Source organism: Rattus norvegicus, chromosome 1 (assembly GCF_036323735.1).
Source record: "Rattus norvegicus strain BN/NHsdMcwi chromosome 1, GRCr8, whole genome shotgun sequence".
In the NCBI taxonomy this organism is placed as follows: Eukaryota; Metazoa; Chordata; class Mammalia; order Rodentia; family Muridae; genus Rattus; species Rattus norvegicus.
In genome coordinates, this window is record NC_086019.1 from 230,513,088 (window position 1) to 230,540,724 (window position 27,637).

Genomic DNA, 27,637 nt, shown 5'->3' on the forward strand with positions numbered 1-27,637 from the left:
TTTAGTCAGACTCTGTAGAAGGCAGAGTCCCATCTTCCTCCTGTCCCAACTGCTCACAAAAATCCTGTCATACAACCCTTCGAAGATCAGCCTCTGAAACACCCCCTTTCAGATGCCAATAATGGCTTCAAATCAGACAGAAGTTTAATTTATAATCTTTCCCCCACGACTCTCCTACCTTATTTAAATAAATTTTATCTTCTGCAACAGTAATAAAAGCAACTTGCAAAAGCCTTAAATGGCTCTAGAGAGGATCCAAACTGTTGCAGCGCCCTGAGCCCTCACCCAGAATCTGCCTCTCCACAAGCAGGGGGCTTCTTCACCTCTGCAATTCTCAGCCCACACTTCCCTCAAGCAAATTTGGCTTAGTATTATTCATCATTTGTATAAAACCCACCCTTGTTTCGACTCGGTTTCTGCTTACATACAAGGTTCTGCTTGTGTTCATTTATTTTGCAGTCTTTCCCCATTAGAGTATGCGCCCCTCCAGCCATGAGCCACAGCTCACAGTAAGCCTTCAACAAAAGCTCATTTGGAAGGGGTGTCTCTGTGTAATGTTTGGCTACAGTTCTTTCTCGCTGTTGATATCTCGCTCCCTATCATCATGTGCACTGGGCAGTAGAAGGAGCAGATTTAAAGGGGGATTCCCATCAATGAAACGACGTTTCTCAAACAGTCAAGCATGGGATACCATGTGACCTAGAAGTTCCTCTCATAGGTATATACCATACTTTGTTTATCCCATTTTCAGTTACTGGTTATTTGGTGTTTTCACTATTTATTGTAAAAAAAAATCTTAAGTATATGAAAATATGCTTTGAACTCTCTAGGACACATGTGCTTAAGTGTTGTTTGTATGTTTGTGTATGTGTTTGAGTATGTATGTGTGTCTATGTGTGTGCTGTGTTGTGTGTAAGATTGCTGAACCATGGTTAGTAATTCTGAGTCTACCCTTCTTTTTTCATTCAACAGGATCTTACTATGATGCCATTCCCAGCCTTGATTTTACAGAGCCCACCTACCTCCGCCTCACAAGAGTGCCAGGATTACCGGTGTGAGCCACCCAGCCCCACTCTATGAGTAACTTTGTTTGATTTTGAGAAATGCATAACTTTTAAAGGGACTGCCTAACTTTTCTACAGTGGCTGCAAGTATTTTATACCCCCGTAGTACAGGAAGGATTCTACATCTCCTCTCCAGAAGTACTCATTCATTTTTTTGTAAGTGATGGCCATTTGGGTAGGAAGTTCGGCCTTTTAAGGGCTTGACTTCCCCTAGGGCTAATGATGTGGACCATCTTCTGTTTTTCTTGCTAGTTCTTTATGTCTATATTTTAGGCCTTGTCCTACCCTCTGCCCATATTTAAATTAGATTATTCTAATTAGTTGTAGCCTGATGGTTATCTCACCGTAAGAGTTCTTTCCTCTTCTGGTCACTTTATATGTGATTTTAAAATTCACTTTCTGCTCTAAAGTTGCCTTTCCTTTCTCAGTAATGTTCTTTGATGCACATTTTTACTCTTGATGAATCAAATCTGTCTTCTTTTCCTCCTCCAGTGACCTGTGCTTTGGCCATCTGAACTCCAGCCCTCTTGACCAGCTGTGTGGTTTCTTTGTCACTGCTCTGTTTGGAGAAAAAAAATCTAGGCAGCCACCGGCTAGTCGGTAACTGAGTCCTCTAAGGACAAAGACAGGATTTGAAGAGCAGAAATGCCTGAGAAAGAAGAGGTCACGTGGTCAAACATGAGCCCCCTAATACATGCTTTCAGCAAAGCTGTGACAGAAATCTGACTCCTGCAAAGTGATGCACTGGGAAGCCACAAGCAGCCCTAAGAAAATTGTCCAGTGCTGCCGATCTGACACCCGGCCGCTGGTGCCACCCTGTGGTGGATATCAGAATGACATGGGGGTAGTAATTCAGTTGGTGGCTAGGCTGATTCCAGGTTGATGGCTAACAGTCCAGGAGACTAAGAAGGGCATCAGTGAATGTGGATGAGCAAATAATCCTGTGGTGAAATGGAGAGTCCTTTGGATATTTGCCCAAGAGGGGCATAGCTGAATCATATGCTAGATATATTTCAACTCTTTGAGGGACCTCCATACTGATTCCCACAGTGGCTGAACCTGCTTGTACTCCCACCAGCAATGAATAAGTGTTCCTTTCTCTGGTACTCTACTTGTAATGTATGTCTGAGCTAACGACTGCAGGCTACTAGCCTGAGGTGATTTCACAGTAGTGAAAGAGTTCATAGAATGAAATCATGCCTGTGGGTCGGAGCAGATTTACCACTCAGCCTTCTGTCTGACATTACTCTAAGATCTATATGGCAAAAATAAATAACCATAATCTGATTAAGGGAGAGGAGAAACTACACTAAATGGACTAATCATTTAAAGTTTATGCCCAAGTATTTGTTTCTCTAGGGTCACGTTCCAATCTGAGTCGAATGAGCCTTTGATCTCCTTTGGCAAATGTTTACTTTAAATGAGTCTAAAGTAAAAATGGGGGGCAGGTAGTCAAGATTCTGAGAAATCTCAAGATCAAAAGCATGGCATGTATTAAAATTAGGAAAAAAATAATGTGTGTTGTGGGACCTCATGGATAGTGGGGTTAGTGTCTGCCTCATTTGTATCCATGTAGCTCTCAGTGTTGACATGAGGGTGTCTATGCAAATAAACATTGCCAGACAGTGAGAAGCAAAACCACTTAACATTCTCACACTTTTAGTTATGACTACTGCAAGAGAAGGTATATGCACATCAAAGCACATTAGCACCACATAGAAACCTCCCCTGCAAATCCAAGCAGAAAGTACACATCTGTTGTCATGTTTTACTCTGTGACCGCTGATCTTTTCTTCATTCTTAGAATTAAAGACTAGGCTGGGCTTCCAGGCTCAGCTTCCAGTACACTTCATAACTTCTGCTACCATCAGAAGGTCACTCATGACTTCTGCTGATCTCTGTGAAAGCGGGTGCTCCACATTCTGATTCTTGACACCCACAAAGTCACCGAGCCCTCAGTTGCAATGCTACAGAGAGCCCAAACATCTGCCTACCATGTTTGCTCCAAAACAGTCCCATGATGTGAACTTTTGTGTTCCAAAGCTCTAAGGGGCATCTGCTTGGCATTAATTAAATCACATGAAAAACCCAGAGATGAAAGTAAGTAACCCATTTCATTGTAGACTGAAAGTTGATGCTCCCTGACTCATGCAGTGAACTCTAGTCCCCAATGTGATGGAATGGAGAGGTGGGCCTTTGAGAAGTGATTAGGTCATGAGGGTGGAGCCCTTGTGAATGAAGTAATAAATATAAGGGGAGACCCGGGGCAAGGAGATACAGTTTCAGTGGAGTTTCACAGCCCATGCTGGAAGATGTGGACTCAGGGAGGAGCAAGGAGATGAGCCAGATAAAGCACCTTGTACACAGAATTCCACACCACATGTAGAAGGCAGCGGAAGTAAAGACTGGGTCAGAATTCAACCAAAGGGCGTTCAGGTGTGGAGCGCCATACCAGACAGCAGCAGAAGCAGAGACCATGGAGGGGCGTTTTGACTTTTGAATAGCAACTGTTAGTGCAGAGGTAACTTTCAGAAGATAACTACAGAAAGAGCCTGGCACTCCAAATACCAGTTGCAGAGAGGAAAACGACCTCTCTACCCTACTATTACTTATCCTCTCTGAACACTGTAAATGCTGTCACTGACAGAAGGAAGCCAACATGAGCAAAAGGAAGAAAGAAAAAAGACTCAACTAGAAAACTGCTTCCCAATGCACAAGTTCCAGTGCAGAAACCAAAATAACATGAAATAGCAAACAACATATCTTCAAAAATTACTATTCCCATAACACTACCTCTCCCCCCACCAGTAAGAATGACCCAGGAGAACTTCCAAACAAACACTTCAGAAGAATGATTCTGTGTTTGACAACTCAAAAAAAAAGATATAAATGTACTCGAGAGTGAAAACAAAGAACTGAATGAAGTAAGAATCACAATTTAAGACAGGAAAAGAAAGTTCGATATAGATATAGAGTTATTGAAGAGAAGCCAAACTGAAATGGTTCTGGAAGTGAAAAGCTCAACGAACCTCAGTGGGAACCCTAACTAATAGAATGGGGCACATTTAAAACACTATCAGGGGTTGAAACAAGATAAAAAATAGGTCAATGATAAAATATAAAACTCTCTTTTGTGTCTTTGTTTCTCTGTCTCTCTGTCTCTGTCTTTCTGACCCTCTGTCTGCCTCTCTCTGTCTCTGTCTCTGTCTCTGTCTCTGTCTCTCTCTCTCTCTCTGTCTCTCTCTCTCTCTCTGTGTGTGTGTGTGTGTGTGTGTGTGTGTGTGCATGTGTGCATATGTGTGGAAAAAGGCCAAATCTTCTATTTTGGGGCACAGAAGGGGAAGATGAAAATTACACCAAAGGCAAAAATATTTTCAATAAACTCATAGGTGAACATTCACCAAACCTGAATAAGGAAATGCTCATCCAGAGACTACAAGCCTATAGATCACCAAATGTATAGGACTACATAAGACACTCCCCATAGTTCCCGTAGTACCTTATAGTTGAAACACTAAAACACAGAATAATAAAAGATATAAAAAACTGCCTGAGAGAAGTGTCAAGTCACTTACAAAGGCAGGTCTACCAGAGAACTTTTAACTGCATTTATAGTCAAAAGGACTTGGCAAGATTATTCTAAATTCTGAAAGGTCACCACTGCTAACACAGACTATACCCAGCAAAACTACCTATTATTATTAATTTAAATTTTACATGATTAAAAGCAGACTAAAGGAGTTCTTAATACCTAAGCTACTCTAAAGATAATAATTGAATAGGACTGAAGAGAAAGATAAATACACCAAAGAGAATACAGAGGAATAATAAGGAATAGAAGATAGTTAATCAAAAGGGGTACAAGAAAACATCAAAGAGAAACATAATGGTAGAATAACAAGAACTTTAAATGTTAATGATCTCAATTCCCCAGTCAAAGCCTGACTAGAAGATTGGATTAGAAAAAGGGGGCCATCTTTTCTTGCTACTACCAAGAAATCATATCAATATCAAAGATAAAGACCTTAGTATAAAGGGATCAAATAGTTATTCTAAAACTAAGAAACAAGCAAGCATAGCTAGTCTAATGCTTAACAATCTAGACTTTAAACCCAAATTAGTCAGAAGAGAAGGTCATTCCATACTGATTAAAAGAATAATCTACCAAGAGAAGATTATAATTTAAAAAACCTTCCCACCAAATGGGCATATCCAACTTCATAAAAATATTACATAAGAAATATTACAATATGTGAAATCATAGATTAATCCCAATACAGTGATAGTGGATGGTTGTAATACCCAACTCTTACCAATAGGTAGGTCAACTGGTCAAAAATTAAACATAGAAACATTGAAGTTAAATGTTATGATAAGTTAAATGTTTCTCACAGACATTTATATATCATTCCACTCAAACATTTCAGATATACCCTCTTATCTGCAGCCCATAGAACTTTTTCCAAAACTGATCACATAGTAGGACACAAAGGAAGTCTCATCATATATAAGAAAATTAAAATCATATTTTGTGTTCTAATTGATTACAATGAAAAAAGTCAGATATCAATGATAATAAGGAAGATTGTTAAACACTTGGACAAATTAACCTAAACAAAGGAAGAGAAGACTCAAACTAATAAAATTATAGGAGAAATGAGAGAAATGAAAGACATTACAAAACGTAGCAATAAAATTCAGAAAATAATAAGGACATATCCTAAAAATGCATTTTCTACTAATTTTGGAAAATTAAAAGTGGGTAAATTTCTAAATACATATGAAATACCAAAGTGGAAGGAGTACGTGAATAATTTAAACAGCTCTATAACCAGCAACAACAATGAAGCATCAACAAACAACCTCCCGCCTCAAGGGGTCTGAGACCAAATGGATTCACTGGAAAATTTTACCAGAACTTCAAGGAATTAGCACCTACAATACTCAATTTATTCTATAAAATAGATAAACGAGGAAATCTTCTAAACTATTCTTAGGGAGTAAGTATTACACTTACGAGTACAAAAGCAGATAAAGTGAATCCACTCTCTCTACTTCTAGTCAATAGCAAGCTTGGAGTCTTAGCGATAAGACAAAGGAAGGAAACGAAAGGATAAAAACAGGAAAAGAAGTCAAAGAATCCTTGACCGAAGGTGATCTGATTCTATGTGTAGGCCACCCAAATGACCCCTACCATAAAATATTTAGAGACGATCAATGTTTCAGCAATCTGGCAGCTACAAAATTAACAAAAAGCAGAAGCCTTCCTGTATACCAATTACAAACATACTGAGAAAGAAATCAGGGAAACACAGTAGAGATACACACACAACCACTACCATGATGTGTGCACTCTTATGTACACACACACACACACACACACACACAAAACCAACAAATAAGACTTTGGGAATAAGGCTAACTTCAGGTTGAGTAGCCCAAACCTACAAAGCCACATGAAAAGGGAGTTTCTACTGGAAACAAAGGCTCAAGAGGGATCTTCGGAAATCTCACAGTAAGGCAAAAGAAGCTCTCCAGGACCTCCCTGATATATGCAGGCTATGAAAGGGAGAAGGTCCAGAGAATGCTTTTGTAAACAGCCCCAAAGAAAGAACATTTGTGGAATTTTATTCATATTGGAAAATCTAAATTAGAGGGCTTAAAATTTCAGTGTGCAAAGCTGAGTGCAAGTCTTCAATCCCAGTACTTGAGGAGGCAGAGAGGCAGAGGCAGAGGCAGAGGCAGAGGCAGAGGCAGAGGCAGAGGCAGAGGCAGAGGCAGAGGCAGAGGCAGAGGCAGAGGCAGAGGCAGAGGCAGAGGCAGAGGCAGAGGCAGAGGCAGAGGCAGAGGCAGAGGCAGAGGCAGAGGCAGAGGCAGAGGCAGAGGCAGAGGCAGAGGCAGAGGCAGAGGCAGAGGCAGAGGCAGAGGCAGAGGAGGCAAATCTCTGTGTTTGAAGCCAGTTTGTACTATACAGTGAGTTCCAGGCCAGCCATGGATACCTAGTGAGACCCTGTTAATAAAGAAAGAAAAGAAAATTTCAATGTGTAAATGAGCTGTCAAGGATTGTAAGAGGCATTTCGTGTATGTTCTTGGGTACAGTTATCTATAACACTTTTAGTCTTTTCTGAAACCTTCCAATCATATTTAAGCTCTTATAGCAAGAACATATAGGTGAGTAAACACGCCGGAGTGTTTTCCTAAGAAAACTAAAACAAAACAGGAAGCCCTACTTTGAAAAAGAGATATACTGTCTTCCTAGAAGGAAAGAGTCATTTTATATTTCAGATAGTTTTTCTTCCCTTCGAACACAGTTTGCATGACCATAATTAGCAGAAGAACTTCCCAAAGATGTCTGCACCTTACTCTAAAATCTTCAGATGTTACATTGTATGACAAATGGGACTTTTCAGATGTGATTCAGGATTCCAAGATGAGGTGTTCACCCGTTTCCCCAGATGAATCCCACTCACTGATGTTACTAAAATCTAAACACCTTTTCCAGCTATGGTCAGAGAGATGTGACAACAGCTAATAGAGCAATGAATGGCATCACTAGCCTTGAGGATTCAAGAGAGAGGAACAAGAAATGTGGACAGTCCTGGAAATTCAGAAAAGGGGGAAATGTGTTGAGAAAACTCCAGAGAGCTGGAGTCTCGAGACTGAAATCCTCAAAGTGGAAGCTTCTGCTGGGAAGACCTGTGCTGGATTCTGACCTCCAGAGCAAAGATAATAAACCTACATTGATTTAAGCCAAAGTCTACAAATGTTTGTTACAGCAGCCAATAAGTACAATGACAAGAATGAGCTGTTCAAGGGGAAATAGAAGAAATAGCACACTGGATGGCAGAAACCATGTGGGAAAGAGTGGATCCTAACACTGCCATTTCTGTAATAAGCTCTCTCCACATTGCCTAATGCTAGCACTTGTAGCTAGTTCACACATTCCTTGCACATGACCATCATGATCTCCAGCAGTGTGAACGCAAGGTCAGAAATACGAGGCAAAGATGAATGGAAAGCCAGGTTTCTCAAGGGCTCTCTAGGGAGGCCATATTTTGTAAGCTCCATTGTTCTCTTGACAGTTAACACCATCTCAGAAGCTCTAACCCCTAGGCAGAGATGTGAAATGTCTAGGCTATTATGCATTCTCAAGAAGAAATATTAAAATCCGAGTGGGTTGGGAAGACCCAAACAGGATGGTGTTCCTGGTAGAAAATAATAAAATATTTTTTAAAAAGAGAGGACCAGAAAGACAAGGACCAGAGGAATAAGGTCCAACATCTGTGGCCTTTGCGAGGGGTGTTCTTCCAGGTCTGGCACTGAGGACACAGATTCCATTGAATTTGCAATGTATTATTTGATTTACTGGCACAACCCCCAAGCCCTTCCTTGGCATTCAAAGCTATCTACTATTTCATTTCACCTATAAAGCAGCAACATGCGGCATTCTCGTGTGTTTTGAAGTGGAAAAAACCCACTCCAGTCAAAGCAGGAACTTTTGAAAGCTGTCTGTGTAGCCCTGGAATTTTGATTAGTTCCTTGGGAGCTTGGTAATCCTTTCATTGAAACATCAAAAGCAAGATCCCGAAATCTAAAGTCTCAAACTTAAATGTAGTCATTCAAAAAGTTTAAAATACTACAACACACATTCAAATAGTATAAAATTAATATGTGTGGAACATTAACTTATTAATGCATAAACCCGTGAGACAGTTAGACAATATGAAAAAAAGAGAGGTGTTGGTAAATGGGAATATTGACTCCAATCTGCTAGTCCAATCAGTCAATATCTTATCTGGTTAGCAGTGGTAATGTTTGGCATCGCTGTTTTTCGGGAAGACGAGAGTTGTCTGAAGCAGAAGCAGGGAGGAGGCACTCTGAGGAGATGATTCCAGTGTAAGGAATTGCAGCTCTGTGAAGGCTGGGAATCCACAGAGACTCACTCCATCTACTGCTCAGGCAGTGCATGAAGTGTTGTTCCAGTCACTTAACTAGCAGTCACATCGGGACACTTTATCTCTTTATCTCTTTTCCCAAATCTTCCTAGGGCCTGGACCTCTTTTAGGAAATGAGTCACTAAATCCTGGGGGTAAGGTCCTCCACAGGCCATGAGTTTGAGTTACCTTCATCTAACTTCAAGAGCGAGTGAAATATGAATGCAGGTGAGCCGAAGCTAGTGGTTGTTCTGAAGCTGTTCCCAGGCATGGAAAACAGCCTTGCAACCTTGCGTCTGGGGATGGTAGCTGCACCCGGGGATTGTGTAACAGAGGAGAGAATTCTTAGGTGCAGAACACACTGCTGGCTGAGGACTCCTTTGATCTATCTAGGTAGAAGTTCCTGGGGCACAAAGCAACTTCTTTTGTGTTGACAACCCCAAGTTGCAGAGGCTCATAAACTGGATTTACAAGCCCACAGCATTATACTTCCCAGTCTTCGGGAATAGCTCCAGCTTCTAAAGCCAGCTTATGGCCCTGGGTGCCCTGAGATTAAGGTGCCAGCACCCAGCATACAACTCTTGAGTTTCTGTGCTTTAACAGTTCTTTCCAACTGTTTTGTTCTTTCTCTCTCTTTTCTCTCTCTCTCTCTCTCTCTCTCTCTCTCTCTCTCTCTCTCTCTCTCTCTCTCTCCTCTCTCCTCTCTCCTCTCTCCTCTCTCTACTTCTGCCTCTCAGTCTCTGTTTCTCTCTGTGTGTATGTGTTTGTGTTTGTGTTTGTGTGTGTGTGTGTGTGTGTGTGTGTGTGTGTGTGTGTGTGTGTGTGTACATGCCATGTCATATATGTGAAGATGCTCACAGATGCTTGAAAAGGGTATTGGATCCCCTGGACCTGAAGTTACAGGAGTCTGTGGCTGCTAATTGTAGATGCCTGAAACCAAACAGGAGTCCTCTAGAAGAGCAATAAATTGTTAACCACTGAGCCATCTCTGCAGCTCCTTTCAAACCAGGTTAAGGACTAGGTCTTGTACATCATGTAGGCTTGGCCCCTGCCTTCTGTCCTCTGACAATGTCCGGGTGATTTCAATTGGAAACTCTGGTGTAGTGGGCGTCACCTATCCCTAGATCATTTCATCAATGACTGAAAACTTTGACCATGTGACACCTCCTCCCTTTAAGCCAGGAAGTCTCCCATGGCATGAGGCATTTCCATGAGTTCTCAGCTACAAGTGACTTATAATCATTTCTGAAATGACATTTCTTTCCTGAGAACAGTTATTACTTCTTGGAGCTTTCCCTAAGCACTCCAAAGTCAAGTATTGGAAAATGTTGACCATGTAGTCATAGAAGCCTTATGGGACACTCAGAATGCCTGATGTGAGTTCCCAGAACCCTTGTCACAGCTCCCAAGAGCCGATGAAAGAAATTTCTGGCTCCCATGGGTTTCTCTGCTGTCAAGGAGCCATGTTACAAAGCCAGCTTTGTGAGCGAGCAGTGGCTTTGGGGCTGGGGCTGTCAGGCAGACTCCCAGACCCAGAACCAAACAAGCTCTGAGCCTAACCCTAGCCAGAAAAAAAAAGAATGTGTAAAGGGAGGAAAAGACTACTGCTTGAGTTGCCAAGCACACAAAACATAGATCATTTAGGGACTGGGAGAAAAACCTAGGTTCTTAGGTCCAGGGATAACAGTTTATAGTATGCTCACCATGACCACTGGTCTGCTTCATAGATGGAGACCAGTTCTCTACCAAGTACCCTGCAGGGAGCATTCATAACCAGATGGCACATACATCTGTTCAGATAAGTGTTAAATCAGGGGCGATGAGCCTATAAAGCCTCTAAAATAGTACCAGTGGGAAGAAGAGTTAGTCAAATGGGCGACTTTTATACCTGACATGTTCTTTTCTCCAACATATAATAATATATCTATTTATTATTCAATGATGTTATTATTAAAATCCTATTCTCCTTTGTCTTCCTTCACTCCTTCATTCCCCTCTCACTACAGGGTGGTTTTCACTGGAATTTCCCCTAAATCAACTCTTAGACCACCACATACCCACAACTGCTCTCATTCAAAGAACTGTCACACACCCTGTGCTGGGGACCAAATCCAGGATCTGGTGTTTATAGGGCAAGTGATATTGTGCTGAGCCAAGTCCACCCTCGGACCCTGGACTCAACTCTACAAATCATTCTTTAATATTTCTTAGTGGTCAGGGTGGTGAGGTCAGTTGGTAAAGCCATCTGTCACCAAGCCTAACAGCCTGAGTTCCATCTCCAGGGACCACATGCTGGAAAGGAAAAACCAAGTCTTACAAATTGTCCTCTGACCACCAAACTGTCCCAAGGCATGTACATACATACACATATGTACAAATACTGTAAATAAGTGAATGGATAAATGATGTAATTTTAAAACATAATAGTAAAAATATTTAAACCATGAATGGTAGGTTTGGTTTTCACAGATCCTAAAGGTTAGTGAGACAGACTCCTTGTTCTGTGCACTTATGAAGCATCAGTTCTCTTGACTAACTTGGCATGGCGTACTTAAGAATATGCATTTGGAACACAAATACATCTTAGAGAGACAGTGGGCACTTGGGGAGAATGACTAACTCAGTAGTTGGTGTCTCTTATTCCAGCATCCCTAGGGACCCAGGATTAATCTCTCAGGATTTCCGACTGCACTGAGTCCTAATTGATTACAAATGTTGCATTTGATCTTTGTTTATTGTCTTAAAATTCTTTCTCAGCTCTAAACCAGAACCTTAACATCGTTTGGAAAATAGCATTTTTACATTTTTTTTAGCATCATGATCCTTTAAGAAATTATTGTTTCAGAGATTTGAGAATTTGTTTTCCAATTTGCACATTTGTTGAGAAGATAGTTATAGCAAATAGGAGGAGATTGGGGCAACACTGTGATGGAATTTTTTTCCTGTTGATTGCATTTATTGAATAAAACAGCAGAACATGCTTCTGAAGCCCTTGGATGGAATTCTTGCTCTATACCCTGCCACAGCCACATTGCTAACTGTTGAATGCTGGTACCTGCCAGCCACTTTGTATGCATTAGTATCCCACTCTGTAGCCCAGGCTGGCCTGGAACTCACTTTGTAGCTCAGGCTGCCTCCTTAAACTCATAGAATTCTCCTGCTTCAGTCTCCCAAAGGCTGATTATAGGCATAAGATACCATACCCAGCTTGTATTATTCCTAGTTTTCAAATAATGTATGAGGCACATTATGGTTTTTTTAAAGATTTATTTATTATATATAAGTACACTGTAGCTATCTTCAGACACACCAGAGGATCTCATTACAGATGGTTGTGAGCCACCATGTGGTTGCTGGGACTTGAACTCAGGACTTCTGGAAGAGCAATCAGTACTCTTAACCACTGAGCCATCTCTCCAGTCTGGCATATTATATTTATTCCATCCATAGGTAAATAATATGAAGTAAAATAGTTAATAAAATTAATGCAAGACACTCCGAATCAAAAATGTTGCTGAAATTAGCTTTTTTTTTTTAAAAAAAAGAGTTATTTTATACTACTAATGGCAACCATAGTAAAGGAGCAAAATATTAATATTAAAAATTGTCAGACATTCTGTTATGCAATAGGCACTTTGTGTTATGCAATCCACACTCTTCATCTCACTTAATCTTTCCAAACCAATAACCATGATGATCTGATGTTCCAGTCAAATCACAGTCTTTTGAACTCAAATGAGTTGGATCTTTTCTACTTGTTTTCTCTTTTCTAATCAGAAGGCATTCATTCTGTATAGAGATGGACAAATGCTCCCTTGGTTAATAAATACATCAAGGTTTCAGGCAGCTTTGACCATTAGTACTAGCATCAAATACTGTCCAAACAGCTCTGAAGGTAGTGGAAATACAATATGAAATAGTCACTCAAGTGGAGCTGGAGTGGCTACATGGGGAAGATCCTTATGGAGATATGATATCCAAAACCCCTCCAGAGCTTCCATTAAGTCAGTGCTAACCACCAAGTATATGGGTGTCTGAGTTCAGACAATCCTCCAGATGAGGGTAGTCACAGCTGACACTGTAGAGCAGAGGAAGCTAGCCCAGTCACTTCACAGAATGTAAGAAATAGTAAGGGGTTGGGGATTTAGCTCAGCGGTAGAGTGCTTGCCTAGCAAGCACAAGGCCCTGGGTTCGGTCCCCAGCTCCGGAAAAAAAAAAAAAAAGAAAAAAAAAGAAATAGTAAGAGGGTTCCTTTTATTGTTGAATATGGGGATTGGTTCCTAAGTAGTAGGAGAAATAGATCTACAGTCAAAAGTAATCAAGGTTTAGGTTGATAAGGAAAAAGCATTTCCTAGCAAATTGAATTATTTATTCTTAGGTCCAGCAGAATCTATAAAGTGAGCACTCTGAAATTGTTGGGTATAGTTATGGTAAACATTTAGGTCCTGGTGAGAGCTGTACTCTGATTCCAAGTCTTTATTTATGTGACTAATTTTAATGATACTAATCTTCTATTGAAGGGGAGGCATGTAAAACTATATCCTTACTAGCCATAAATGCCTTTCTGATCTTATAAGCCTAAAAATGTACATCTGGTAGACCTCCTGGGTAGAGCCATTTATTTATTTGCTCTGTGTTTTGTTATGCAAATCTATTATTGACTTAAAATAGTTTGATTGATTTTTTTCAATTTGTTAAATGTTATTATCATTCAAGTTAGACTCACTATGTTGCTCAGGCTGGTCTCGAACTCTTCACTCAAGTGATCCGTCTGCCTCAGCTTACCAAGTATTGAAACTACTGATCTGTGTACTGTACTTGGTCACTACATATTAATTTTGAATTTTATAAAGCTCAAAGACATGAAAAGCTCAAAAACAGAGAGGGAAATTACATTTGATATTATCATGGAGTTTTCTGTTATACTTGGTGAACAATAAATATGTCAGTAACTTTAGAGTCCAGTGGAATTCTAGTGCATGCATATAATCTCAACAATGCATTGTAAAAGGCTAGAAAAAGTGACAGCATTTGACTACTGGGGTTATAAAAGTCTGGTAACAGCTGCCACCAATCAAATTATAATTTGAAAGGTAATCCACAATCCAAATTGATGGGAAAGAAATTACCAATTGAATGAAACCTGAGTAAAGGTCCAAGATATGTTTAGTGACTAGAAGATCACCCAGTTCGTCAAGCTGTATAGTAGACACATGGCAGTTACAGGAGGCAATGATGAAAAGGGAATGTCTGATCACAGTTGATAACCAAGTTGAAAACCAAGTTGAGATCTGTGCATGGGTCTGAGGACAGTAAGGACATGCTGAATATTTTTAATCAGATGGTTTGGATGACCCCAGCCTTGTGGAAGAGGATGGGGGTGGGGCAGTTAGAAGCAGGACTGGAGCTAGTGATTCCAGGCAGAACCATAACAAATATTTTCAGTTGGATATCATACAAGGCAAGAAAATGCTTCACCCTCCCCACCCCCCAAACTGGATGTTGATGATAATGAACCAAAACTCTGAACCTGTAAGCCAGCCCCAGTTAAATGATGTCCTTATAAGAATTGCCTTGGTAATGCTATCTCTTTACAACAATGAAACTCCAACTAAGACATTCGTCCACCAAAGCCTCAGACACCCTCTCTCATCTTCCTACATCCCCATCATGCTGCAGCCTTCCTTGTCTCATATGAACACACCAGGCTCACTCCTATCTCAAGGTTCTTTTCATTACCTGGCTGCAGCAGCATGGATTCCACTACTGGCAGAGTGGAATCCAAGTCTGAATATTTACAGGGTAAATTCTGTATTTTACTCAGTAAATTTATACATAGCTTTTTGATAGCCACATGTAAAGATTTTTTTGGTTTGTGGCTACTGCTGTTATTACAGAAATGATCTGAAACAAAGAGGGTCATTTTATGAAAAAAATCTCTAAATAGAAGATTATTCCAGCTTTTACCCTACCCCTGAATCTCTGGAATGACATTTGGGTAGAAGAGAAGGGAAGTTTCTTCTCTGAAGCCCTGCACCTAGCCCCATGCTCCCTGCAGATTACAATGAGTCCAGACTTCATGATATTTCCTTTTTCATTTTCTCTGTAGAACACATGCTATATTCACATGGTCAAATTCTGCATTATTTCAGTTGGCTGTGAAAGAATATAAGCCCTTGAACATATGAACTCTCCTGTTGCTCCCTGCTTTTACCCACCTCACCTCTAAGACATGTCTCCAACTAAACCACAATGAAGATTAAAGCACTAGGTAATTCTGCTATGACAGGGAATCCTTGTCTTGCAGACAGCTATCTTCAAAGTATTCTTTAATGGCTTTTTCCTCAATGTATGCTGGTGGGGGACAAGGGAGGACATCCACTGCTCTTGCCTCTTCTTAAAGTGCTAATTCCACCATGAGACGCCCCACCGTTATGACTTCATGAAAACCTAACTACCTTACAAAAGCCTTGACTCCCAAATGCTTCCACACTGGAAAATGAGAGCTTTGCCCTCTGAAGGGGGGTTAAGGAATTCCAGCCGTGGCTCTTTATTAAAAGGTTCACACCTAAACTAATGGAAGTGACTTCTGTTTGTCTGGCTTAGCCTAGCAGTCCAAGCAAGCAAAAGACAGGTCATGACAGCAAGCCAGATGCTTATGAGCAGAAGCAAGGCTGGATGTCTTTCACATCCACAGAGGAAAGTCACATGGGACCCATCTCCATCCCCGCTCCCACCAAGTGTCATCCAAAAAGATAATGTCCTCTTCCAAGGGATGAAGCTAATGTCCATTCTGTACTCACTGTTGTTTCCTGGAGAAAAGAACAAGTCAGAACTCCATGGAAAACTGGCACATCTCAGTTCTGGGATGAGAAATATCCAAAATGATCTTAGGCACTCTGTCCTTCTGGTGAGAGAATGTTGTCAGAGACCTCTAGGGAAGTAGTTCTCAACCTTCCTAATGCTGTGACCCTTTAATATATTTCCTCATTTTGTGGTGACCCCCCAACCATAAAGTTATTTTCATTGCTATTTCAGTACTGTAATTTTGCCACTGTTATGAATTGTAATGTAAATATCTATGTTACAATATCCAATGGTAGGGCATGTGAAGATCACTAAAAAAAAAATGAACCAGAAGAGACACTTTGGGGCCAAACTAGAGATAATTTAAGTAAGAACATGACAATTACCTTGTTATGGTTTGGTTAAGTGTCCCCATGTGTTAGAGGGTTGGTTCTAGACTATAAAGTTATTAGAAAGTGATGACACCTTTAAGAGGAGGAGCTTGGCAGGAAGGCATTAGGTCACCGAGTGCGTGCCCTTCAAGGGGATATTAGGCCCCCAGCATCTTTGCTTCCTGGCCACTGTGAGATGAGAAGAATCCGCTAACACATGTTTCTACCATAGTTTCCAAAACAACAGGCCAACTGACATAGATGGAAACACTCAAAATTTACCTCAAATAAACTTTTCCTCTTTTAAGCTGATCTTATCTCCAGTCATTATTAGAGTTACAGAAAACAGACTAAAATAGTTTGCAGTAGACATAATACACCAAGCATATTAAAACATTAAAACACCATTTATCATGTCTCAAAAAGCAAATCATGTGTACAAGCTATTAGTAAAATAACCTATTATTCTGGAAACCAGTAAGCAGAGAACATGAATCAAGCATGTATTGTAGCATTCCTATATAAATTCTATTATGCAAAGTAATCAAAGTCTATGAAAAAGATCAGAAACATATGTCTTGGTCCATGCTTCCTGGAAAGTGGCCCCTCTCTCATAGCCACAGGTTTTGCTTATCTCCTGCCATCCTGTATTCTCTCCAGTGCCTTCAGACTGAAGGAGACTGTGTGTTTTCTGGGGCTACTGTAAGAGCATTCCTAGTGACTCAAACATCAGAGTTACAGTGTCTTAAGGTACTAGAGGCCGAGATTAATGTCAGGTTGGTTCTTGGTGCTTTCAGGAAAAATTTGCTGCATGCATGGCCCAGTTCCAGGATTATGATGACATACCTCACAGCTGGGGAAAGCATCATGAATACCAAAGGTTTTGAAGCCATTCTCCACAATGTGGGATAATTCCTATTTTCCACTGTAAATTTAAAAGTCTTTTAAATGCCATGCAAGATGGAAATAAAGTTGCTGGCAGCCATGTACTTCTAAAACTGTTTTTATTTTATTTTTTTTAAATTTGCTTTTGAACTTAGTAAGCCTTATGTAGAATCAGTTTCTAGGGCCTTGGTGCTGGGTGTCAGCTGGATAAAAATGGAGATGTGCATCCATTTCAAAGCCATGTGGCTATTTGAAGATGTCAGGGGGCTTTGGAAAATAATATAGTCTGACCTCTAATTTTCAGATGACGAAATGAAGACCACGCAGGTTAAATGATTCAGTGGAAGCCACACAGCTGGAGGCACAGTTAGAGTTGAACTCCAGTTCTGGTGACATGTAAGCTGGCCCTTTCACCTCCAACATGGCAGCCTCCAGCAAAACAGTCCAGAGAATGTTTATTGTGCAGAATCTTTAATTTGTGCAATGGACTTGACCCCTCTCCAAAGACTAGTGAGTTAGAATAGAAATGAGGGATCAAAGCAAGAGTTCAAACGTGGCACACACGTTCACGTGCATGTGTGGTGGAAGTGAGTGGGTGCTTGCATGTGTGCACGCATTCGCATGCGTGTGCACCAGCATGCCTTTGTATATGTGTGGAGGTCAAAAGACACGTTGCCAGAAGCAGTCCTTTCCTTTCAGTGTGTAGCTTCCAAGTTGTTCCAGATTGAACTCAGGGTTTTGATCTGGCAACAAGCACTCTTACCTGCCGAGCCATCTTACTGACCCAATGTCTGGCTTTATTGCTATAGATCCACTAAAATCAATCCTCCACAGTTATGAATGATAATGATTAATTAGCATTTTAAACCTTGGAAATGTGTGTTCTTAGAGAGAGCCCAATTGCTTTAAGAGACAGGGATAGATTTTTTCTTCTACCCTGGAACATCTTTTGCATTTTCTTTTGAAGCCTTTGTGATTCTTTTCCCTTACCACAACCAATTAACTTAGTGCTTTGTCCCATGTTATACACCTTAAAGAGACTCTTTGAAGGAAACCTGACTTAATGAGCCAGTGGAGTGCTGAAGAGGTGGTTATAAGGCTTTTTATAATTAAGTAGGGTTTTGAAGATTTAGAAAAAAAAGCCAATTATCACAACTGGGCCAAACCTTTTGTGACCCTTACATAAAACTGCTTGGAATTAACTGTGTCGGTTTCCTACTTTGGTAGGAGGAAAAATGGAGCAGCAATACGTTCCTCCATTTCATCTTTTCTTGTATAAAATGGAGGAGATTTCGGCAAAGTGAAGCTTCAGGGAAAAGTTGGAGAATTTTTGTAAATAATGTTTTCTAATGTGGCTTATAATTTATTATATTAAAAAAGTCTGCTGGGTAGACAGAACATTAAGGAAAAACGTCGTCTAACCAAAGTGGATTTTACTAGCTGAATGGCTTGGTATCCACAGCAACAAGAGATAGCTCCACACTTTCTCTTTCCATCCACAATAAGGGAAGTAAACAGCCAAAGAGCTTACTATTACCTGATATCCTGATATCATGTCTAATAAATTGCCGTCTGCATGGGATGTCTTGAGAAAGCCTGAGGAAAAAGAGAACAACAAAGGGAAGATAGAAAAGTATTTAACCAAGGCAAGAACAAAGGTGAAGAACCAGCTTACAGAGCTGAGTGGCGGCATGCGAGAGAGTGGTTGCAACACTTCTGAGGAAGAAATGACTTGCTCCCCAGCCTTAACTCGTCTTGTTAGCTGATTTCCAAGGTAGAGAAACGTTCTCTGAAGCGTTTGTCAAGCCCATGGGTATTCCTGTCAACCTTCATAATGACACAGCTGTTCTGAGAGAAGCTGGATAACGTGAGCCAACTTTTAACAGTCCAAAGATATTCTAAACTGCAATTCAATCAGTTACAATGATATTCTCTTTGCGTATATAATTGATTCATGCTACTAGATGACTTTTTTATTTATTCAATGAGTATGCTGCATGTATTCATGTGCCAGCCACTGGAAAGGTTCTGAGGATGTTATATGTGAATGAGACAGTCTTAGCTGCCAGTTGTATGAATCTTACATAGGACCTAGATATCAAATTTCCTATTGACAGTAGAGAAAGATCGCTAACATCACCTGTGATGGGCATATCGTTATTTAATCCCCTTAGGATCCGACACAGTTTCCTGACAAGTAATAAATCTTGACTGAGTATAAAAGCACTCGGGACCATCAGAATGACATCAACAAACAGCACCAGAATCAGTTGTAGAAGGGAACTCCTCACAGCACAAGGCCTCAAGCTACCATTAAAGAAGTTGGCATAATTAAAAATCATTGTAAACAAAGATAAATATGATTCAAAAGTTTTCAGAAATAACAAGCAAAGCTGACATGTCAAGACAGAATACACAAACACTGTAGAGACATTTGTGCTTGGATGAAACCTCATTTATCCTCTGAGAGAGCAAGTCCAAGCAGTCATGGAGACAGATACCAAATTCTCCCAATATCTGGGAAGAAAAGAGAAGAAAATCAGCCCAAAGCTCAAAACACAAAACCTTAGAAGACTCAATTTGAGCCCTGCTTATGCACACACTTACTAATTCCCCGAGCCAGAAGCTCTTCTGGGCACCAGGGCTAGAGCAGGTGGGAACACACTGAGTCATTGCCTCCTGGCTTGCCTTCTCCGTGGAACGAGCCCCCTTCAAACACACCCATGATTTACTTACATGTGCTGATCTGTTTCCTCTTAACAGAATATAAATCCCGTGAAGACATGCAGTTTGCTCCCAGTGCAGTGCATGGAATATCATAGTCAACAGACATTTGTTGAAGAAATGGATTGTGGAGCCTGCTTTCTCATGGGATGCAAAGTAGGATTTTAAGATGAAATTAGGAATATAGGTAAGGTACAGTCACATGTTTCTTGTGTTTCTTTTCTCTAAATGTAAAGTGATCCGTACCTTTATGCTACCAATCCTACAAGAACACAATGGATTTTAAGTAGAGTGCACTCTCTTAAGAATGCTGTATGGACATATACAGCCATCCAACTAGACAAGATGGATGAAGCAAAGAAGTGCAGGCCGACGGGAGCCGGATGTAGATCTCTCCTGAGAGACACAGCCAGAATACAGCAAACACAGAGGCGAATGCCAGCAGCAAACCACTGAACTGAGAATGGGATCCCCGTTGAAGGAATCAGAGAAAGAACTGGAAGAGCTTGAAGGGGCTCGAGACCCCATATGTACAACAATGTCAAGCAACCAGAGCTTCCAGGGACTAAGCCACTACCTAAAGACTATACATGGACTGACCCTGGACTCTGACCTCATAGGTAGCAATGAATATCCTAGTAAGAGCACCAGTGGAAGGGGAAGCCCTGGGTCCTGCTAAGACTGAACCCCCAGTGAACTAGACTGTTGGGGGGAGGGCGGCAATGGGGGGGAGGGTTGGGAGGGGAACACCCATAAGGAAGGGGAGGGGGGAGGGGGATGTTTGCCCGGAAACCGGGAAAGGGAATAACACTCGAAATGTATATAAGAAATACTCAAGTTAATAAAAAAAGAAAAAGAAAAAAGAAAAAAAAAGCCACCAAAGATAGATAAGAATGATGAAGCTAAAATATGCATGCGGAAAGGGACCGGATATAGATCTCTCCTGAGAGACACATCCAAAGCATGTCCAATACAGAGGTCAATGCTAGCAGCAAACCACTGAACTGAGAACAGGACCCCCTTGGGGGGAATTAGAGGTTGGATTGAAAGAGTTGAAGGAGCTTGTAACCCCATAAGAACAACAATGCCAACCAACCAGAGCTTCCAGGGACTAAACCACTACTGAAATACATGGACTGACCCTGGGCTCCAACTGCATATGTAGCAGAGAATAGCCTTGTTGGGGCACCAGTGGAAGGGGAAGCCCTTGGTCCTGCCAAGGTTGGACCCCCAGTGCAGGGGAATATGGGGGGGGGCAGTAAGGGGTATCTATGGAGGTAATACCCGTATGGGGGAGGGGGATGGGAGGGAACGGGGGCTTATGGACAGGAAACTGGGAAGGGGAATAACATTTGAAATGTAAGTAAAGAAATATATCTAATAAAAAATAAAGAATGCTGCATGGAAGGAAGGAAGGAATATCACAGTGGGTGGGGGTGGGGAGGTGGGAGAGTTTGGGAGAGCACGGGAGAAGGAAAGGCATGATCAGAGTATATTGTATGGATTTTTTTTCCAGAAAAATGCAATGCTTTATGGCCTCTGGCTTTGAATTTCTTCTATTTCAAAATATTAAAGAGAAAATCCAGAAGTATATTTATCATTTTCTGTGTGACTCCAGTACATCAACACTGTCACAAGCAACCCACTGTACCCTTCCCTCGCTGTTCCTCAGCAATGCAGGGGCCAGCATCTTCCCGGGTGCTGCTTTACCAAATACGTTTTACTTCTGTAGTTCCCGTTTCTCTTTCAGTGGTCTTTCTTTTGTTTGAAAACTGCATTACTGGAGTGTCATAAACTCACCCTCCAAGGTCCTGAACTAAAGGGTTGCTTTTAGTGGCAGAAGCTCCCAGAGGTGGGATCTAGTTGGAAGAAATAGGTCACTGGGGTGTGGCCTGGGAGAGTATATCTTGTAAACATCCCATCACTCTGTCCTTTGCTGCCAGGAAGTGAGTATCTTTGATCTACAATGTGCTCCCTGTTCAGAGAGAGGCAAGCATCCTATATGAGACAAAGATGTCACATGAATGAGTCAGGACAATTCTCTCAGGTAAATTCATGCTTCACCTCAGTCTTCAGTATATGCACAAATGTGTGCAACTCTCCAAAGTAAACCTTTTTCTTTTTCTTTGATATTTTTTATTTACATTTCAAATGTTATTCCCTTTCCTGGTTTCCCAGACATAAGCTTCCTATCCCCTCCCCTTCTTCTATAAGGGTGTTCCCCTCCCCATCCATTCCCCCATCCTCCCCCATCTGATATTCCAATACACTGGGCAGGGAGGGTCCAGCCTTGGCAGAACCAAGGGCTTCTCCTTCCATTGATGCTCAACAAGGCCATCCTCTGCTACCTATGCAGTTGGAGCCATGGGTCAGTCCATGTAGAGTCTTTGGGTAGTGGTTTAGTCCCTGGAAGCTCTGGCTGGTTGGCATTGCTGTTCTTATAGGGTTGCAAGCCCCTTCAACTCTTTCAGTCCTTTCTCTAATTCCTCCAATGGGGATCCCATTCTCAGTTCAGTGGTTTGCTGCTAGCATTCACCTCTGTATTTGTCATGCTCTGGCTATGCCTCTTAGGAGACAGCTATATCAGGCTCCTGTCAGCATGGACTTCTTAGTTTCATCAATCTTATCTAGTTTTGGTGGAGATATGTATATATATATATATATATATATATATATATATATCAGGCTCTGGATGGCTGTTCCTTCAGGATCTGCTCTAAATTTTGCCTTTGTATTCCCTCCTATGAATATTTTTGTTCCCCCTTTTAAGAAGGAGTGAAGCATCCGACTTTTCTTCATCCTTCTTGTGGTTTGTGGATTGCATCTTGGGTATTCCAAGCTTTTGGGCTAATATCCACTTATCAGTGAGTGCATACCATGTGTATTTTTTTGTGATTGGGTTACCTTCTCAGGATGATATTTTCCAGTTCCAACCATTTGCCTATGAATTTCATGATGTCATTGTTTTTGATAGCTGAGTAGTACTCCATTGTGTAGATATACCACATTTTCTGTATCCATTCCTCTGTTGAAGGGCATCTGCATTCTTTCCAGATACTATTATAAATAAGACTGCTATGAACATAGTGGAGCATGTGTCTTTGCTATATGTTGGAGCATCTTTTGGGTATATGCCCAGGAGAGGTATAGCTGCGTCCTCAGGTAGTGGAATGTCCAATTTCCTGAGGAACCTCCAGACTGATTTCCAGAGTGGTTGTACCAGTTTTCAATCCCATCAACAATGGAGGAGTGTTCCTCTTTCTCCACATCCTCACCAGCATTTGTTTTCACCTGAATTTTTGGTCTTAGCCATTCTGACTGGTGTGAGGTGGAATCTCGGGGTTGTTTTGATTTGCATTTCCCTGATGACTAAGGATGTTGACATTTCTTTAGGTACTTCTCAGCCATTCGGCATTCCTCAGCTGAGAATTCCTTGTTTAGCTCTGTACCCCATTTTTAATAGGGTGATTTGGCTCTCTGGCGTCTAACTTCTTGAGTTCTTTGTATATTTTGGATATTAGCTGTCTATGGGATATAGGATTGGTAAAGATCTTTTCTTAATCTGTTGGTTGCCATTTTGTCCTAATGACAGTGTCCTTTGCCTTACAGAAGCTTTGCAGTTTTATGAGGTCCCATTTGTCGGTTCTTGATTTTAGAGCATGAGCCATTGGTGTTTTGTTCAGGAACTTTCCCCCAGTGCCCATGTGTTCAAGACTCCCCCCCCCCACGTTTTCTTCTATTAGTTTGAGTGTATCTGGTTTGATGTGGAGGTCTTGATCCACTTGAACTTAAGCTCTAAAGTAAACCTTAGAACATTTACATAATATTAAGAAGAAAGTCTGTGGATGGGAAAAGGTTCACAAGGCCTCAACCCTATATGAAGAGCAACAAGTGACTAAGGAATGCTGAGAGTGGGAAAAATAGTCTCTTCAAGGAAGAGCACACCAATTGGTTTCTAACAGCCAATGGTCAGTCTGAAAATACATATGAAAAAAGTAACATTAAACAGACTAAGCAAGTTATATTTATATAATAAAACGTACACATTTACGTATATAACAGCAGTTCAAGAAAAAGTGAACATGAATTTGAAAGAGAGCAACACAAAGCCCAATTTATCTGTTCTGATTTTTTTGTCATTCATGGTTTTGATATGAATAGGAAGATTATAAAATTAGCCCCTGTTTTCTTCTAAAGGTTCCTTCAATGCCTTTAGATCTTATACCTATGTGTTTTATTTGTTTCAAGCTGATTTTTATACATAAGTTAAAATAAGGGTCCAAATTTACATTTTGACATGTGGCTACACAGTTGGATGCAAGCACCATTTGCTAAGAAGACCATTCCATCCTTAATGAATTGTCAGAACACAGAGCACACCTGTCATACATTAGTTGATCAGACATACGCATCCATTTTTGGACTCTGAATTTTCTACTGTGAGTGTGTGTGTGTGTGTGTGTGTGTGTTAGTGTATGTGTATATTGTGCCTAGTGTGCATGTATATGTTTGTATATTCGTGTGTGGTGTGTATGTGTGTGTGCAAGTGTGGTGTGTGTATGTGTATTGTGTGTGTATGTGTGGTATGAGTATATGTATGTGTGCATGTGGTGTGTGTGTATGTGGTGTATGTGATGTGTATGTATCAAGGTCATAAGAGTTTCCATATTCATCACTGTGTAGTAAATTTTAAAGCAGTAAGTATGCATCTTCTTGCTTAATCCTTTGCCAGAATTTCCTGGGCTATTTTTGGTACCTTGAAACTCCACTTGGTTTTCTGATGACTTGGTGACTCTGATGCTAATGGTGTTGAATCTGTAGATTAGTTCCAAGGACACTGCCTTTTTACAATGGTACAAGTCATCTGCTCAACAAGCATGGGATGGGTTTCCACCTGGAGTTCTTAGAACAGAAACTCTGCAAAGGTTTTGTTCCTTTTGTCCCTTAAATATTTAATCTTTCGACATAATCATGAATGGAGTTGTTTTCTTAATTTTCAGGTTGCTCATTGCACTCATATTAAAGTAAAGCTGAGGGCCAGTGAGATGGCGCAGGGGATAAGGTACTTGCTATGCAAATCAGTGACCTGGGTTTGAGCCCCTGAGACCCAGGGTGGAAGAAAAGGACCCAATCGAGAAAATTGTCCTCTGATCTCCAACAGTCTGCAGTGGCACTCACATACACAGGTAGTACCTCACACAAAAACATACATAATGAAAAAATTAAATACGGTTTGTATTCTGAAAATTGACTTTGCTTTAGTCCTAATAGCTTTTAATAGATTCTCTAAAAATTTTCTATATAAGCACATGTTATCTGTGAATAGAGATATTTAATTCCTTCTTTTCCAATTCTTTTTCTTGCTTAATGTCCCAAGACAGAATGTCTAGCACAGTGTTAGGTAGGGAAGCAAAGGTTGGAATTCTTGACCATACTTGACTGCCCCTTCATCAGCAAGGGCTGATGAGGTTAGCAAGCTAGCAGTGTGATTAGCTAGCTAGCCTCTGCACAGTGCTCCTTTTCACAGGCTGAGGAATTCCTTTCTATTCCCATTTGCAGAGGTCTCTGCCTCACTGAGCTGACTATGGGAAGGGGAGCATGGCCTTCCTTTGCATACCATAGATTCTCACATTTCTTGCTGCGTTTTTATTGATATTCTTGACTATACATTTCATTTATCTTTAACATTCTCTGTAGATGGTGAGCGCTCATAGAAGTCCAGGAAGCCAGCACCTCTTCATCTGATGGGTTTATTCATTGCTGGTGCACAGCAAAAGAGCTGTGGCACCTATGTCACCAGCTTCATTAATGCTAACTGGGGTGGCAGCAATGGTGACATGGGGTAAGATCTCCAATTAATAGTGACAAGGTGCTTATGGCAAGCACTGGTGATCTGCTCTGGTGAGATCAAAGGCACGAACAGAAAACAGCTGATCAAAGGCCTGGGTTTGTCAGTGATTGGATAGATACTATTCCAGACCACACCTAATTAGGCATCTAAGACTCAACCTGTTGGGCCGCCTTTGAAGAAGCTGCAAACCAATTAGTGTTTTCATCTTTCAGAAGCAGCCTAGCAAAGAGATTTTAATTCAAACTCAGCTTGACTTCTGGGTTGAGTGGGGGAAAAAAAATAAAAAGCATCAATGATGTAAAATGAGAAACTTGATTAAGTCTCATCTGGGTTTTAAAAGCATAATGCTTATAAAAGCCCTCGTCCTTTGCAATAATTACATTTACATCCACCCTGATGAAAATGAAGTACTTCTGAACGACAGGATGCTTGGCGGCTCCCGAAGGCGTTTAGCATCTCATAGTCTGTAGCTAGGTGCTGAGCAGACAGACACAGCTGTGCTTACATGGTGAATGGTAAGAACAGAGTCCTTTTGTTGAAGTCACTCCTGCCTTTAGTGCTAAAATCCAAGAATTACAAATGAGTTTGAAATAGAGACACCTGCGATTTCTAACGGTGTCACTGGAGGAATGTGTTATGAATGCCTTGGGGTACCCAAATACATCTTCTTTGACCTTTGACATTAGGGTGGTTTATTTTTTTTCCTCCCATGATGGACTTGAATTTATTTCCATAATACTTTTGTATCTCCTAAGCAGAAGGAATGGGAACGGTAAGAGCTTGACATTTAGCTCTTTAGTTTAGAAGTAAGATTTCTCGTCCTGGTGCCTATGGTTGCCACAGTACATTCTCCCTAGTGAGTACCTCCTCTCTCATCTGGATCCAAAGCCAGTAGGCAGTGACATTTATCTAGCTGGTTCCCGTTGTGTAAATTGACTTTTAAATCCTTCCTTGGAATCCATGCATGCATTTGTTTATGCTGCACACACAAATTAAGTGGTAATATTCATGAACACACATACTTGCCCACTCTCATGGTCTCACCATGCTCATCCATTATTCATCACAAGAACCTCAGCAGGACTGTGAAATCAAGTCCATCAGCAGCACAATGAAGTCAAGTCTAAGGTAACCAGGCTGATGAGCGGAAGTGCTGGATGGAGTCCGAGACTTGACAGTCACTACAATGCTCTACCTGCATATGAGTAACGACTCATATTGTTTCTTTGAGCAACACGGTAGGTCATCAGCAGAGTGGTCCAAATATTAAAGTCAGAATTGCTTCTGAGCTTCATCTCTCTACTTACTAGATAATTCTTCATGAAGGTCCATAAATGCATGCAAGTATATAAGAATCTTGTCATTGTGGTAGGCAGCTGAAATTCATACTCTGACTGCAAAATGCCTGATGAGTCTTAGCATCGTAAGATGGATTAAGGCTGGGAAAAGTAGACCAATAAATATAACTAGATATTCAGAGATATGTTTTTCTGGGGAACAAGTGAATTTAGGAAGATTCTGATGACTCCATTGAAAAGCAACTTTTAGATCATTCACCAGAACAATCCAAAGGCATTTTTTTCATGTTAACAAGATAAAAATATTGGCTTGTCCCCCCACTCCAGTATGTTCATGATTTTACTATCTCCATTCAAAGCCATCAATTTCTAGGGGGAAAAAAAGTGGTCAAAATCCAAAGCCTGTTGTACTAGAGTTAAGACCTAATGGAGTAGATTATGCAAATAAATTATTAATCATATGACAAGACTACTTATTAACACGAAAAAAATCATGTAATTGGCCATTGGAAGTTGTAGACCTGGCAGTATGTTTAACCTAAAGTCATCATTTACACAATTTACTAACAATAAGCTCTTTGAGGTGCAAAGATATTCTCTCCCAAGCCTTCGCATATCTCTGAGAGTCTGACATAGGATAGGCAGTCAAAACATTATGATAACTTGAATGGATTCACTAATTAGTTTCTGTAAAAGGTTTGAG

At 40.8% G+C, this 27,637-nt stretch overlaps 1 protein-coding gene across 1 annotated transcript in view; it reads left to right on the forward strand.

Annotated features, from left to right (window-relative positions):
- Positions 1-27,637, forward strand: part of LOC120100003 (40S ribosomal protein S12-like) — a 673,396-nt gene that overhangs the window by 509,590 nt on the left and 136,169 nt on the right. The window lies entirely within an intron of this gene.